This window comes from Schistocerca gregaria, chromosome 8 (assembly GCF_023897955.1).
Source record: "Schistocerca gregaria isolate iqSchGreg1 chromosome 8, iqSchGreg1.2, whole genome shotgun sequence".
NCBI lineage: Eukaryota > Metazoa > Arthropoda > Insecta > Orthoptera > Acrididae > Schistocerca > Schistocerca gregaria.
In genome coordinates this window covers 73,825,245-73,831,902 of record NC_064927.1, presented here as the reverse complement: position 1 = coordinate 73,831,902, position 6,658 = coordinate 73,825,245, and the positions used below count along the sequence as shown (strand labels likewise).

The window sequence follows — 6,658 nt, the reverse complement described above, 5'->3', positions numbered from 1 at the left end:
GTAGCAATGAAGTGGGGATTTTCCTGCATGACCATTTCACAAGTGTACTGTGAATGTCAGGAATCCAGTAAAACATCAAATCTCAGACACTGCTGCATCCGGGCAAAGATCCTGCAAGAATGGACCATGATGACTGAAGAGAATCATTCAACAGGACAGAAGTGCAACCTTTACGCAAATTGCTGCAGATTTCTATGTGAGGCCATCAACAAGTGTCAGTGTATGAAACATTTAACGAAACATAATTGATATGGGCATTTGGAGCTGAAGACCCATTCGTGTACCCATGATAAGTGTACAACACAAAGCTTTGCATTTCACCTGGCCCGTCAACACTGGCATTGGACTGTTGATGACTGGAAATGTTTCCAACAGTTCAGTTTTTTTTTCAGTGTCTGGATGAGGCTTTCCAGTGGGTTAGGAAACGTGACCACCTGCGTTGCCCTTCTTTGCATATGTTCAGTTTCATCAGTTTGCTATTGGGTAACACACTAAAGAAATATTCTAAGACTGAAAGTACGAGTGGTTTTTAGCAATCTAATTTGTGTACTGATTGCATTTTATTAGTAGTTTGTTAATGAATTGAAGTCTGCCAGTTGTTTTACCTGTGACTGAGACGATGCGATAATTTCATTTCATATCCCTTCAAGTGGTTACAGTAATATATTTGTACGAGTTGGTTGATACTGTTTGTGACTCACCGTTATTGTAGTCATAAGCTACTATAGTTTTGCATTCTGTGAAGCGCACAATTTCCATTTCTTAATATTTAAAGTTGAGGCAATACTGACCCTACAACTTATCTTAGAGAATAGATTAAGGAAAGGCAAGCCTACGTTTCTAGCATTTGTAGACTTAGAGAAAGCTTTTGAGAATGTTGATTGGAATACCCTCTCTCATATTCTGAAGGTGGTAGGAGTAAAATACAAGGAGTGAAAGGCTATTTACAATTTGTACAGAAACCAGATGGCAGTTATAGGAGTCGAGGGACATGAAACGGAGGCAGCGGTTGGGAAAGGAGCGAGACAGGGCTGTAGTCTCTCCCCAATGTTATTCAATCTGTATATTGAGCAAGCAGTAAAGGAAACAAAAGAAAAATTTGGAGAAGGAATTAAAATCAATGGAGAAGAAATAAAAACATTCAGGTTCGCCGATGACATTGTAATTCTATCAGAGGCAGCAAAGGACCTGGAAGAGCAGCTGAACGGGATGGACAGTGTCTTGAAAGGAGGATATAAGATGAACATCAACAAAAGCAAACGAGGATAATGGAATGTAGTCTAATTAAATTGGGTGATGCTGCGGGAATTAGGAACTGAGACACTTAAAATAGTAAAGGAGTTTTGCTATTTGGGGAGCAAAATAACTGATGGTGGTTGAAATATAGAGGATATAAAATGTAGACCGGCAATGGCAAGGAAAGTGTTTCTGAAGAAGAGAAATTTGTTAACATCGAGTATAGATTTAAGTGTCAAGAAGTCATTCCTGAAAGTACTTGTACAGAGTGTAGCCATGTATGGAAGTGAAAGATAATCGATAAATAGTTCAGACAAGAAGAGAATAGAAGCTTTCGAAATATGGTGCTACAGAAGAGTGCTGAAGATTAGATGGGTAGATCACATAACTAATGAGGGAGGTATTGAACAGAATTGGGAAGAAGAGAAATTTGTGGCACAACTTGACTAGAAGAAGGGACTGGTTGGTAGGACATATTCTGAGGCATCAAGGGATCACCAATTTAGTATTGGAGGGAGTATGGAGGGTAAAAATCGTAGACATAGGCCAAGAGATGAATACACTAAAAAGATTCAGAAGGATGTAGGTTGCAGTAAGTACTGGGAGATGAAGAAGCTTGCACAAGATAGAGTAGCATGGAGAGCTGCATCAAACCAGTCTCTGGACTGAAGACCGCAACAATAATATTTAAAGCAAGGTCACAGTCTTTGTGCACCTTTGAAATCTTATCAAGATTGAACTGAGTGTTTCCACAGCATTTGTCACACAATTTTTCATTGTCAGTAACTGCATCATATGCAGAAATTCTGATATTGCCTGCAAGGCAAAACAGTAAGGGTCCCAACATACTTCCCTGGGGCATTCCTGCAGTTACTTCTTCTACATCTATCCACAGCTCCCCATCCAAGATAACATATTCTACTCTTTCTATCAAAAAATCTTCAGTTTAGTCACGAATCTCATTTAATAACACACACGATCATACATTCGTTATTGAGCATTCATATGGTACTGAGTCCAGTATGTTTTGGAACCCCAGAAATACATCAACCTGATGGTGCAATTCATGGCTTTCAGGATGTGTGTGTTGGGCTTTTTGTATGATCAGTGTTTTCAGAATCCTTGATATTTGATAGGTCCCCATTACACGAGCTAAATCTGGCTGGGCCATCACAAATTAGAGTTTGTATTAGGGAAGGTGGTACAGTGGTCAGAGCATCTGCCTAGTGAGCAGGAGACAAAGATTTGAATCATGGTCTTTGTATAAATTTGTATAAATTTTGATTTAGTGCTTCAGCCTATTTTCACCTGCCACCAACACTGCAAAGGTTTCTGGTCTCAAGAGATTTCTAATGTCTGGTGTAATTAGATGATATGTCATATTTATGCTACAGCTTAAAACTGGACTAAAATATCTCATCTAGGGTTGCTGCTATCAACATGCTAATCAATTTTTATCTGGTATTATACTTACAATAATTCATACCATAGATACTGGTCACATCGGGCAAGTGTACTTCATGTTTTTAAATGCAAGTGTGTCTACACTAATACCACTATGGCAGGTGTTGCTACTTACCACTAGCACGGCAAGTGTATGGCAGGAATCGAACTGTCGCACAATAGAACAGTATGCACTCATAGAGCTGAGAAATGCTGGTGGCGAGAGGGCTTAAATTGTGAAGGAATTGGCCATGTACTTGACCGACAAGTTGCAGAATATCGGGCGCATCATAATACTATATTTTACTGATGTGTATAATTTGCTTGTACTCATTTGCCAATAGAGAAATCTTTGTATATTTGTGCTCCCCTGAAACATAAATAAGAAAGAACTGCCAAATGAAGATGAAAGATATAGCCTAGGATTGTACAGTTTTGTTTTTAGCTGTATGGTGACAGTTATTTGCAAAGAAACGAGTAATGGCTTGTGGATACAGTCTGTAAGATGCTTTTCAAGCCTTGGAAAAGAAAAAAAAACTTTGCAAACTGTATTCGCGTCCTTCCCTGCCACACATACAGATGTAACAATTATTCATTATCAGTCTGAAGGGAGCCAGATCATATTGACTGCTACCAACTCTGCCCAGAGCTGTATCTCATGAAATATCATAACTTTTTATCGATTATTTTCCATGTAATTGGAAGTGTGTGATGGCTATACATTCTAATTCTTCTACTTAATGATGTTACTCTGCAGTGTCAAAATATACTAAAATGTATACATAGAAAGGATTTGCAAGTATCTGAACATTACTTGCCTAACAGCAAAAACATATGTACAAACCTCATACAAACTGCACAAAATACTCATTTTATAGTGGTAGCATTGGTATGTTTTTTTTACTGAAAAATACAGTTGGTCAATAATTTTTAATTTTATTTTGTACGAAACTGTACTTTGTTTCCTTCAACGCATGAGATGTAAGTGTTGCCCCTCCCCGATGCCTGGCACTTCTTTCCAAGAGTTACCTCGTACCGTCATAATCAATTCAGTTCATCCATATGTTTAACTTGCTGATGTATGATGGTACTCGTTTTCTATAGTTCAGTCGTTTGGGGCATAATATTTCTAGCTTTTGAAGGTGACCGTTGAATTACACAGTAATTGTAACAGTAATGCTGTTGCAGGCAGTACTCTGTTCCCTGGGTGGTATTTTATTACTCGAACTGTGCTGTAACTAACGTGCAATGTGTAGGCAACTGCCGGCTACATTTGCTGTCTTTTTACAATAAGCTGCCGTCTGGCGTACATTATTCATATGTTTTTCAGAAATTTCCGACAGAATTTGTTGTTAAGTTGCGCATTAGCGAAACCGACTCTCGTAAGCTGTGTCAAGCGAATGTAAAAGAATATTTGTGTTCGTTATATATTTAAAAAAACCGCAATTTTTCATTTTTTATGCTTTTGTGGGAAGCTTGTCCTTGCATTACAAGACTTCTTGCACAAACGTAATTACTTGCAGAACATTATTATATGCTTTCTGCTGACGAATGTTCTGCATTGCACGACCGTGAATTCACGAGGAACAATAATTTCCAGCTTTGTGGGCGAAGGCTTTACACATGCCAGTACCTTCACGCACATCAACCAGGGAAAGGATCTCCTGTAGATCTAATGCCGTAACCTGCCAGCGTCTCGCTGGTACCACTTCGTTGACTGGCCAGTTTCCGCGTGTAGGCAACAGATGGCAGTGTTCATTGACAGTAAGGATCTACAATCAGCTGATTTTTTTGCTAGTTCGCCGGTCGGCCGTTAGGTAGCACCGTTGTGCTCACTGGTCGGTCTCCAGTCAGCTGGCGGCGGTATACAAAAACACGAGCCGAAGACAGCGCGAGTTCAGTTCACGTTTCGCCATTGCGGAGGCTTGACTGTGTTGCGGCGCGTTGCGAATTTCACGTTATGGCGCTGTCGCGTGCTCTTTGAGGAGAACGTCTCGTTACTTTTATTTGTATTTTGCGTTTACTGTAATGGGAAGTGCTTCGGTTTAATACTGTCTGTGCGTAAAACCAGAGGAGCGGCCGTCGTAGCACCTTTTTGGAAATAAAATTGTCAACAAAATTTGGTAAGTACAAACACGTTGTAAGTTTTACGCTGTATTTTTAAAGGTTCTTTTCGCATGTAGAAGAGGGATGCCATACCGCTCATGTGAGATCAGTGTTGTAAGCAGAAGCGCGTCTGATCTGCTGTGTGAGAGACATCTAGCTGAAAAATGTCACTGATTCCCCTTGTAAATGCTGATAAAGTGCAGCTTTTTTCTAAAAATACACCATTTTGCGTGCAAAATGATTGGTCTTTGTCCGAGGGGATTACCGAGTCTGCTAGTTCGAGATGTAGATTGTAGGCAACAACGCAGGTTCAAAAAACACGCAGTACGCTAATATAAAGATACAGAATATTTGGTGGCTTCAAAATTATCGGAATAAAACTGATGTGAGATCATTGTTGTCCCAGTATATATGAGTGTTCCGAGGACAGCCAATGCTGTGACGCTGCCGGGATTGGGCGCAATTTATTTGCAAAAACTAGTCATTGTTGGGAGGCCGCAGGCACGACTGCATACTGCCTTTGTTTTCGAACCATTTCAATGGCGAAGATAATCATTTATATGTGTAGAAACAAGGATGATTGTTGTACGGTTGAATTTTTTTTTTTTTGCAGTGTTCTGTAGTTGACTATTGTTAATTCGAGCACTGGGAAACTGCGTTCAACGTTTCTAGTGAAACTGATGTTGAAATTCGTAAATTACGGTCATAATTTATGTGCCGTGCTTTTAACGCTAAAGAGCGAGCCGGAAGAGCAGAGTTCGACGCAACTACAATCTGTTGTTCGCATAGACAAATTAAAAGATATTTTAATTTTCAGCCAGATGACGAGAAAGGGTTACGCACTATCGATAGTCTACAATGCCATCGATAGAATTAAACTAGCAAGACAAATTATAGTAATTAATTCTTGGCCGTACTTGTGTTTGGGTTGCAGTTTCGTTAATTAGTTATCTTCTTCCTTTCAGTTGAATTTATTGAAAGTGCTGCCTTTTATAGCTTTTGTTCTGTGAGCTGTTGTGATAAGTGTCTTATTATGAATAAGTTTGTAACAAGAAAGAAGCTGAAAACTGCTTCTGATTCCTCCACTAGCGTTATGGTAAGCTAAAAATATGCATGCGCTATTGTAATAGCCTGATTACCTATCTATAGCAATTTAATGTCGGTAAACGTCACTATGATAACATAAAACTAAAATCAGTGTCGTAAAATACGCTTGGGTTTACAAGTGTCGCCCAAAAATACCGTCTATCAACAAAAGTATCGTCCAGTCGGCGATGCTTGCATTTCTTTAAAATAATTAGACAATATTCTATTAATCGTAGGCAGAATTGGTAAAATACCGCGAAATCTGTACATCCGGGAAGTACTCAGTTACGAAAACTTGCTCCGATACGGAACGGTGGGATGGGTTTAGTAGAGAGCGCTAAGAGTATGTGATGACAGCACGTTCTCATTTCTAAGATTTTTTTTTTGGGGGGGGGGGGGGGGAATTCTTGAAATCACCGTAGCCGACTGCGCCCTGCATCTCCGTCGAACACCCCCCCCCCCCCCCCCGCCTCACAACACACCTTTCGTCCAGAATCTATTTATGCTCTTGTAACGCTATAATAACTCAAGCTTTAATTATTTTCAAAATTTAATGTTTTTAAGTTGTAGAAATCGTGATATAAATAATAATTATTTCGTTACTTTTGTGATCGTACGTAGCTCGGTTTCAGGAGCAGTTATTTGTTTCTCGGGCAAACAGTACTTGAGATTAACGTTGGTTGCGTATGGTTTCGGCAATATGCGTAGTCCAGCTAAATTTACATTGGAAGGCGGCTATCGGTCGTTATTTTGTACGACGTATCTGTGCATAAACTTCTGGAACTGT

At 39.6% G+C, this 6,658-nt stretch overlaps 1 protein-coding gene across 1 annotated transcript in view; it reads left to right on the top strand.

The window, feature by feature from the left end:
- Positions 1-4,578: 4,578 nt before the first annotated feature.
- LOC126284555 (GAS2-like protein pickled eggs) overlaps positions 4,579-6,658 on the top strand; it is a 789,773-nt gene continuing 787,693 nt past the window's right edge. The window contains exon 1 of the mRNA XM_049983557.1: positions 4,579-4,802. The gene's annotated coding sequence lies outside the window, so the exon portion shown is untranslated. The remainder of the gene's footprint in view (positions 4,803-6,658) is intronic.